The sequence below is a fragment of the Bombina bombina genome, chromosome 2 (assembly GCF_027579735.1).
Source record: "Bombina bombina isolate aBomBom1 chromosome 2, aBomBom1.pri, whole genome shotgun sequence".
In the NCBI taxonomy this organism is placed as follows: domain Eukaryota; kingdom Metazoa; phylum Chordata; class Amphibia; order Anura; family Bombinatoridae; genus Bombina; species Bombina bombina.
This window is the reverse complement of record NC_069500.1, coordinates 525,387,426-525,398,288: the sequence shown is the minus strand read 5'-3', so window position 1 is coordinate 525,398,288 and position 10,863 is coordinate 525,387,426.

Genomic DNA, 10,863 nt, shown 5'->3' with positions numbered 1-10,863 from the left:
ATAAAACAACTTTGGAATATACTAATTATTTATTTTGCCCCTTTTCATGTAATTAGCTCTGAAAATTGTACATTGAGTTGGAACTGCATTAGGCCTGTCAAAAATAATCGTTTTGACGATGCATCGCGATGCGGCATGAAACGATTCTGCATCGATGCGCTGAGACGCGATAATCGATTAACGTTACCCACGTGACCAGCCTCCAGGAAAAGTAAAAGAAAGTGCGCAAAAGTGCGCGGTACATCGTTTTGACGTCACTGACGTCACGTCACCCAATAAAGCAACATGGGTGCTCCATGGGCGGTCTCTTGAAGTGCCGAAGTTACGCAGTAGGAGCAAAGCAGCAAAGCAGGAGTGTGTTGCCTGAGATTGATGATGGTACACGGCGGTATACTACAGCTACACGGCGGGCTCATTTTTATTTTGTGGGAGACAGAGGAGGAGACCTATGGTGAGAATTAGACTAACTGTTTGTTTAGTTAATAGTTACCAAAACGTTGTACATTTTGCCAATGCCATGCCATAATTGCCATTGCCATGCCTGCCTATTGCCTCAACTGCCTACTACTTGCCATTTGCCAATAGGTAAACTAATTATTAACTTACTTAAAGAGCAAATCAATAAGGGGTACACAATCACATTTATTACACAATAAGGGGTAACAATTAAATACTTGCCTTATTTACTTAACGTAGTATGCTGAGCTGACTGAGGCTCAGGCTGCTGCATAATTAATTGCTGCATTATTGAATAATATTGCATATATAAAAAATGTATTATAAATAAATATAGTATACTATTATTGTCTAATGTCTCTATTAGTCTAATCTGTATCTATATCTACATGTTTTTCGCATGGATGGATGGCCTGGTCTGAAGTTCTAATATTTTAATAATATATTAATTCAAGAAAGTGCATGCAATTTTAAACAACTTTCCCTATTATATAATTTGCTTATCCTTTGTTGAAATGCATAGCCTCCTCCTTGTGCACAAAGTAATAAGTATTATATACTTAGGCCTAGATTTAGAGTTCGGCGGTAGCCGTCAAAACCAGCGTTAGAGGCTCCTAACGCTGGTTTTGGGCGCCCGCTGGTATTTGGAGTCAGTGATTAAAGGGTCTAACGCTCACTTTACAGCCGCGACTTTTCCATACCGCAGATCCCCCTACGCCATTTGCGTAGCCTATCTTTTCAATGGGATCTTTCTAACGCTGGTATTTAGAGTCGTTTCTGCAGTGAGCGTTAGAGCTCTAACGACAAGATTCCAGCCGCCTGAAAAAAGCAGGAGTTAAGAGCTTTCTGGGCTAACGCCGGTTCATAAAGCTCTTAACTACTGTACCCTAAAGTACACTAACACACATAAACTACCTATGTACCCCTAAACCGAGGTCCCCCCACATCGCCGCCACTCGATTAAAATTTTTAACCCCTAATCTGCCGACCGCCACCTACGTTATACTTATGTACCCCTAATCTGCTGCCCCTAACCCCGCCGACCCCTATATTATATTTATTAACCCCTAACTTGCCCCACACAACGTCGCCGCAAGCTACTTAAAATAATTAACCCCTAATCTTCCGACCGCAAAATCGCCGCCACCTACGTTATCCCTATGTACCCCTAATCTGCTGCCCCTAACACCGCCGACCCCTATGTTATATTTATTAACCCCTAATCTGCCCCCCACAACGTCGCCGACACCTACCTACACTTATTAACCCCTAATCTGCCGAGCGGACCTGAGCGCTACTATAATAAAGTTATTAACCCCTAATCCGCCTCACTAACCCTATCATAAATAGTATTAACCCCTAATCTGCCCTCCCTAACATCGCCGACACCTACCTTCAATTATTAACCCCTAATCTGCCGACCGGAGCTCACCGCTATTCTAATAAATGTATTAACCCCTAAAGCTAAGTCTAACCCTAACACTAACACCCCCCTAAGTTAAATATAATTTTTATCTAACGAAATAAATTAACTCTTATTAAATAAATGATTCCTATTTAAAGCTAAATACTTACCTGTAAAATAAATCCTAATATAGCTACAATATAAATTACATTTATATTATAGCTATTTTAGGATTAATATTTATTTTACAGGTAACTTTGTATTTATTTTAACCAGGTACAATAGCTATTAAATAGTTAAGAACTATTTAATAGTTACCTAGTTAAAATAATTACAAATTTACCTGTAAAATAAATCCTAACCTAAGATATAATTAAACCTAACACTACCCTATCAATAAAATAATTAAATAAACTACCTACAATTACCTACAATTAACCTAACACTACACTATCAATAAATTAATTAAACACAATTGCTACAAATAAATACAATTAAATAAACTATCTAAAGTACAAAAAATAAAAAAGAACTAAGTTACAGAAAATAAAAAAATATTTACAAACATAAGAAAAATATTACAACAATTTTAAACTAATTACACCTACTCTAAGCCCCCTAATAAAATAACAAAGACCCCCAAAATAAAAAATTCCCTACCCTATTCTAAATTTAAAAAGTTACAAGCTCTTTTACCTTACCAGCCCTGAACAGGGCCCTTTGCGGGGCATGCCCCAAGAAGTTCAGCTCTTTTGTCTGTAAAAGAAAACATACAATACCCCCCCCCCAACATTACAACCCACCACCCACATACCCCTAATCTAACCCAAACCCCCCTTAAATAAACCTAACACTAAGCCCCTGATGATCTTCCTACCTTGTCTTCACCATGCCAGGTTCACCGATCCGTCCTGGCTCCAAGATCTTCATCCAACCCAAGCGGGGGTTGGCGATCCATAATCCGGTGCTCCAAAGTCTTCCTCCTATCCGGCAAGAAGAGGACATCCGGACCGGCAAACATCTTCTCCAAGCGGCATCTTCTATGTTCTTCCATCCGATGACGACCGGCTCCATCTTGAAGACCTCCAGCGCGGATCCATCCTCTTCTTCCGACGACTAGACGACGAATGACGGTTCCTTTAAGGGACGTCATCCAAGATGGCGTCCCTCGAATTCCGATTGGCTGATAGGATTCTATCAGCCAATCGGAATTAAGGTAGGAATTTTCTGATTGGCTGATGGAATCAGCCAATCAGAATCAAGTTCAATCCGATTGGCTGATCCAATCAGCCAATCAGATTGAGCTCGCATTCTATTGGCTGTTCCGATCAGCCAATAGAATGCGAGCTCAATCTGATTGGCTGATTGGATCAGCCAATCGGATTGAACTTGATTCTGATTGGCTGATTCCATCAGCCAATCAGAAAATTCCTACCTTAATTCCGATTGGCTGATAGAATAATATCAGCCAATCGGAATTCGAGGGACGCCATCTTGGATGACGTCCCTTAAAGGAACCGTCATTCGTCGTCTAGTCGTCGGAAGAAGAGGATGGATCCGCGCTGGAGGTCTTCAAGATGGAGCCGGTCGTCATCGGATGGAAGAACATAGAAGATGCCGCTTGGAGAAGATGTTTGCCGGTCCGGATGTCCTCTTCTTGCCGGATAGGAGGAAGACTTTGGAGCACCGGATTATGGATCGCCAACCCCCGCTTGGGTTGGATGAAGATCTTGGAGCCAGGACGGATCAGTGAACCTGGCATGGTGAAGACAAGGTAGGAAGATCATCAGGGGCTTAGTGTTAGGTTTATTTAAGGGGGGTTTGGGTTAGATTAGGGGTATGTGGGTGGTGGGTTGTAATGTTGGGGGGGGGTATTGTATGTTTTTTTTTACAGGCAAAAGAGCTGAAATTCTTGGGGCATGCCCCGCAAAGGGCCCTGTTCAGGGCTGGTAAGGTAAAAGAGCTTGTAATTTTTGTATTTTAGAATAGGGTAGGGAATTTTTTATTTTGGGGGTCTTTGTTATTTTATTAGGGGGCTTAGAGTAGGTGTAATTAGTTTAAAATTGTTGTAATATTTTTCTTATGTTTGTAAATATTTTTTTATTTTCTGTAACTTAGTTCTTTTTTATTTTTTGTACTTTAGATAGTTTATTTAATTGTATTTATTTGTAGCAATTGTGTTTAATTAATTTATTGATAGTGTAGTGTTAGGTTAATTGTAGGTAATTGTAGGTAGTTTATTTAATTATTTTATTGATAGGGTAGTGTTAGGTTTAATTATAACTTAGGTTAGGATTTATTTTACAGGTAAATTTGTAATTATTTTAACTAGGTAACTATTAAATAGTTCTTAACTATTTAATAGCTATTGTACCTGGTTAAAATAAATACAAAGTTACCTGTAAAATAAATATTAATTCTAAAATAGCTATAATATAAATGTAATTTATATTGTAGCTATATTAGGATTTATTTTACAGGTAAGTATTTAGCTTTAAATAGGAATCATTTATTTAATAAGAGTTAATTTATTTCGTTAGATAAAAATTATATTTAACTTAGGGGGGTGTTAGGGTTAGGGTTAGACTTAGCTTTAGGGGTTAATACATTTATTAGAATAGCGGTGAGCTCCGGTCGGCAGATTAGGGGTTAATAATTGAAGGTAGGTGTCGGCGATGTTAGGGAGGGCAGATTAGGGGTTAATACTATTTATGATAGGGTTAGTGAGGCGGATTAGGGGTTAATAACTTTATTATAGTAGCGCTCAGGTCCGGTCGGCAGATTAGGGGTTAATAAGTGTAGGTAGGTGTCGGCGACGTTGTGGGGGGCAGATTAGGGGTTAATAAATATAACATAGGGGTCGGCGATGTTAGGGCAGCAGATTAGGGGTACATAGGGATAACGTAGGTGGCGGCGGTTTACGGAGCGGCAGATTAGGGGTTAAAAGTGTAATGCAGGGGTCAGCGATAGCGGGGGCGGCAGATTAGGGGTTAATAAGTGTAAGGCTAGGGGTGTTTAGACTCGGGGTACATGTTAGAGTGTTAGGTGCAGACGTAGGAAGTGTTTCCCCATAGGAAACAATGGGGCTGCGTTAGGAGCTGAACGCTGCTTTTTTGCAGGTGTTAGGTTTTTTTTCAGCTCAAACAGCCCCATTGTTTCCTATGGGAGAATCGTGCACGAGCACGTTTTTGAGGCTGGCCGCGTCCGTAAGCAACTCTGGTATCGAGAGTTGTATTTGCGGTAAAAATGCTCTACGCTCCTTTTTTGGAGCCTAACGCAGCATTTGTTTGAACTCTCGATACCAGAGTTAAATTTATGGTGCGGCCAGAAAAAAACCCGCGGAGCGTTAACAGCCCTTTTACCGCCAAACTCCAAATCTAGCCGTTAGTAAGTAATGTGTGTGCTGTGCAATGCATTGCTAATATGTCATCAACAAACGATATCTGAGAAGTATGAAGCAAATTAAATAATAGAAGAGTTAGTTATGATGTTTATTTAAAATTGTATTCTCTATCTGAATCATGAAAGTAAATGTTTGGGTTTTTGCACCTTTAAGTGTGTAATATATTACAGTAACTGTGTCAGTGAGTGAGTGATGTCCCCTGCAATTATCACAATGCAATTTGTTTTAAAATTTATGTTCGCAAAATGTATGGCATTGGCAAAGTAGTTGAAGTTACTAGTACTTGTTGATTTTACATTTGTGGCTTGACATTTTGACAACTGGAACTTAGTGTATTTTCTTTTTTTTTTTAACACTGACAGAGTTTGACGTTGACAACAACATCATCCGTCACATATGTACATGTCATGCTAAAATGACAGAGGGAGACAAAAAAGATAGAGAGATAAAAAATGCACCTAGCATTTTAAAAGCAAGCATCTGGGCACATTTTGGATTTTATGAACATACTGGAAAGCACGAATTGGACAAGACACACGCGGTTTGTAAAGCCTGTCACACAAAAATTAAATACCTAGGGAATACTACTAACTTGAGAAATCACGTTAGACGTTTTCACTCTGAGATGCTAACCCCTGCCGCTGCCGCCAGTGCCACTGCCAAGGAAATAACAAGACTAGCTGAAGCTCATCAGCCAAGAATTGATGCAATGCTGTCAACTTTGCCACCCAACTCTGAAAAAGGGAAGAGAATAACCAAAGCTGTGGCAACTTTCATAGCGAAGGACCTACGGCCTTACTCTGTTGTGGAAAACCTTGGGTTTCGCAACCTGTTGAAGACACTAGAGCCACGTTATAAGATCCCGTCACGCAATCACTTAACAGAAAACGTTATACCTGCACTCTACCAAGAAACAAAAGCTCAGGTAATTGCATCAATGAGCCAAGCCAGTCGAGTCGCACTAACGTGTGATTCATGGACTTCAGTCACGACGGAGTCTTATGTAACAGTAACTGCACATTACATTAGCAAGGACTGGAAGATCTTGTCGCATGTGCTGCAAACGAGAGCAGTTTATGAGTCTCACACGGGTTCTCATCTGGCGGAGCTACTGTCTCGTGTCGTGGAAGAATGGCAGCTGTCCGATAAATCTGTAGTGCTTGTGACCGACAATGCTTCGAACATGATTGTTGCTGCTCAAGTTGGAAAATTCCCTCATGTTAAATGCTTCGCCCATACACTGAATCTCGCATCCCAGCGGGCGCTGAAAGTGGCCACGCTCTCCAGGCTTTTAGGCAGAGTGCGACGAATATCAACATTTTTTCACCGCAGCACTACAGCAAACCACTGTCTGAAAGAAAAACAGAAATGTCTTGGCCTGAAGAATCATAAGCTGATAACTGATGTGACAACAAGGTGGAACAGCTCATATGACATGGTCGAGAGGTTCCTAGAACAGCAACCTGCAATCTGTGCCACAGTGTTGTCTCCAGAAGTCAGAAAAAGTGAGTCAGATCTCTGCACTCTCAACGAAACAGATGTGTCAAATGCAGAGGATGCTGTGAGTGCATTAAAGCCAATGAAAGATGCAACCACACTGATGTCAGAAGAGCGCAATCCAACTGTTTCTCTCATTGCCCCTCTAAATGCACAACTGCTCCAGAACATGACAGACACCATGGGAGACACACCCATGATCCATGAGATCAAGAATGCCATCAAAACAGATCTCCTGAAGAGGTACAGCAGTGAGGCAGAGAAGAAGATACTTTATACAGCCTCTGCCCTGGATCCTCGTTTTAAGGGACTGCCTTTTATTCTCACAGAGGAGGAGAGATTGGAGATATACAGAGGAGTGAGTGAGGAGGCTGCATCCTTGGAGGTAATTTTAATTGCATCATGTTTCTTGAAAAATGTATAAATTGAAAACAAACATAAAACATACCATCATCCATACAAAATAGGCTTAGCTATCACTGCAGTAGCTTGATTAGTAGCTAGTTTAATGAGTACAAGGTTTATTATATAAGTCAGTTTGAAAACGCCACAGTCAGTCAACTTTCCTCCTCCTCCGTCCACTCCCGAGTCCTTCCTAATAGATGTGAGCTGTTGCATGCATTTATTTATGCATTACTGTCTCTCTGAGCACACACATAGCATTAGCTGGCTGGCTGCTCGAGGTAATAATGAATGCTATTTTTTCTATTCTTTTGTTCAAACACAGATTGAGTGTACTAGTACAGTTACATCTAGGAGGACAAACGTGGATGAAGTGCCACTGCCTGAGGGAAAAGAAACTCTGGAAGAAGAATCAGCCATCGAGGAGGATAACCCTTCTCCTCCCAAAAGAAAGTCCACATCGCTTCTCATGACTTTGCTGGGACAGTCTTTCACTGACACTGAAGGTACAATAGAACCCAAGACCCCCTATGCCAAGGCTGAAGAGGTAATAGAGAAATATTGTAAAGCCCCATCTCTGCCTCTCACTGAAGACCCTTTGAAATGGTGGCATGTACATGAGGTCATATTTCCCCTCCTCTCTCATTTGTCAAAGCGATACTTGTGTATCCCAGGTACAAGCGTGTCTGCAGAGCGGGTTTTCTCCACTGCAGGAGATGTGGTAACGGCAAAAAGAAGCACCCTCAAACCAGAGCATGTGGATCAACTAGTGTTCTTACAGAAAAACCTACATATTCCATAATTCTGAGTAGTGATTCAGGTTTATAATATTAATATTTAATGTTTTTTGGCACATCCAGAAGAAAGTGCTGTGTGCCCCACTGCCCAGTGCAGACTACTGTTAAGTTATTTTATATTTGTTACTGTTATATAGCTTATAGCTTTTTGAAAAATGAAGCTTAAAACCTTGAGTAAATCTTTGTTGGATCACAAAATATACTAGTACACTACACGACACGACCGACCACGTCACTCTGTCACAGTCACACACACACACACAATACAAAAGAAACACACAACTGCACACACCTCATGTGTGCGTGTCAGTCAGTGTCACCCTTCACCATGATTCACTCTTTTTATGATGTGTGTTTTTTTTGGTATTGTTTGACTGTGTGTGACTGTGACTGTGTGTGTGTTGTGTAACAATATATTTGTGATCCCATAAAGATAATCAAAGTTAGTAAATCTAGTAGTTCAATGCTACTTGTTGTATAATGTCTATTACTACTTCTAGTGTTACTGTGATGTTTGCAAAATCAGGAAGTGCTCTGTTTTGTAGATGTTGTGCTATTGTTTACAGCACACCCCTGTATTGTTTGCAATGCAGTGAGTGCATAGTGCACACTGCATAAGGGATTATTAATATTATTCTTTCACACTAAAAATTGTCTATTTTAAACAGACCCTTTAAGAAAGATATCATATGTTTTTGTTTATGATCCCAATTCCCAATCCCAAATGCCATCCCACCCACTCTCAGGCAGATCTGTAGGGGTTAACCGAATATAACCAACCAGTTAACAATAACAATGTGTGTACTGCAGTGTCTAACTGTCTCTTTATGAGTGTGTGAGTGTGTCTGTGAGTGAGTGAGTGCCAGTTTGAAAAGTTTGTATGTATCTCATTCTCTATGAGTGTGTGCTGTCTTTGAATGTTTTTGTTTGTATTTGATTGTGTGTCTGTCCCAGTGTCTAAGTGTCTATGAGTGTGAGTGTGACTGTGGCTGACTGGGTGGCTGTGGTGCCTTTGAATGTTTTTGTTTGTGTGTGTGTCCCACTGTGTCTCTAGTGTCTGAGTGTCTAGTGAGTGTGACTGTCAACTGTCTATGAGTGCACTATGCAGAGAGTGAGACTGAAGCCAAACCACTAGGGAAGGAAAAGCCTTGAGTAAACCTTGAGTAAATCTTTATTGGATCACAAATATAATGTACACTACAGACAGACAGTACAGCACACACAGCACACAGTGCCACACACAACAGCACAATACAAAAATAAAGCACACACACCTCAGGTGAGTGGCGTGCCACCCTTTCTTCACTATGATTTACTCCTTGATGTCTGTGTCCTTTTTTATGTATTGTTTGTTTGTGTGTGACTGCTGTGTACTGTTCAGTGACAGACTCAGTCACTATTCAGTTGTGTGTAGTACTGCTTTAACAGTAACTAATAACTAACTAATTATATTTGTGATCCCATAAAGATAATATAATCATCAAGAAGAAACTGTAGTTATAGTAGTTCAGTTCAATGCTACTTGTTTTAAATGTCTCTCTCTCTAGTACTATTGTAAGTCTGTAACTGTGTGTAAACTAATTGTATATGTCACAATCACATGTGTGTTGTGTGCACACTCTGTGCTGTGTGTTGTGTTCCAGATTCTTCACGTGATGTTTGTTTGCCACAAATTGACAGTCATGAAGGCACAGTGGACTGCACCTGTAATTTTGTACCTATAAGGGATTTATGTTTTGTTTTCTGAGGACAATTTTCACACAAATAAGGTATTATGGTGGTAACTTAAGCTTAACCTATCTATTTGGGTTTTAATTTAATGTCTATTATATTATTATTACTAAGTAAGTAAAGAAATTAAATTAAAACCAACATAGATAGGTTAGACATTTATTTGTTGTTCATGTTTCTTTACAAGTGTATAGTGTACTTTTACTAATATATAATATATACATTTAAATATTTTCTTTTACTGAAGAAGTACACTGTGAGCACTGCACTTTTTACACTACGTACTCTGTAACTACAGTTTGATGCCATAATATTGTTTCCAAACCAATACAATTGCCATTTAGTATTTACTGTTCTATAAACTGTTGTTGTCTGCTGTGTTCAGACTTTGCCACAGGAAGAGTGTCCTTTTTTGAGCTAATAAAATAAAAAAAGAGTTTATTTCAATACTTTGACTTCTTGAAAAAAAATTTCTGAAAAATTGAAAAATTGGGCAGAAATAGTGCAGTAATCGTGATGCATCGCGATGCATCGTAGAATCGAATCGTATCGAATCGTTACGATGATAATCGTAATCGAATCGAATCGTGAGACAGGTGAAGATGCGCAGCTCTAAACTGCATCCTGCTGACTTTTCAGAGCTAACTCTGCAACAAATATTTTCCTAATTGACTTTAATAGATAACAACTGCATAACAATTCACTTTATGCTAACTTAACCCCTTAATGACTACAGCACTTTTCCATTTTCTGTCCGTTTGGGACCAGGGCTATTTTTACATTTTTGCGGTGTTTGTGTTTAGCTGTAATTTCCCTCTTACTCATTTACTGTACCCACACGTATTATATACCGTTTTTCTCGCCATTAAATAAACTTTCTAAAAATACCATTATTTTCATCATATCTTATAATTTACTATAAAAAAAATTATAAAATATGAGGAAACAATGGAAAAAAACACACTTTTTTTAACTTTGACCCCCAAAATCTGTTACACATCTACAACCACCAAAAAAAAAAAAAACATGCTAAATAGTTTCTAAATTTTGTCCTGAGTTTAGAAATACCCAATATTTACATGTTCTTTGCTTTTTTTGAAAGCTATAGGGCCATAAATACAAGTAGCACTTTGCTATTTCCAAACTACTTTTTTTCAAAATTAGCGCTAGTT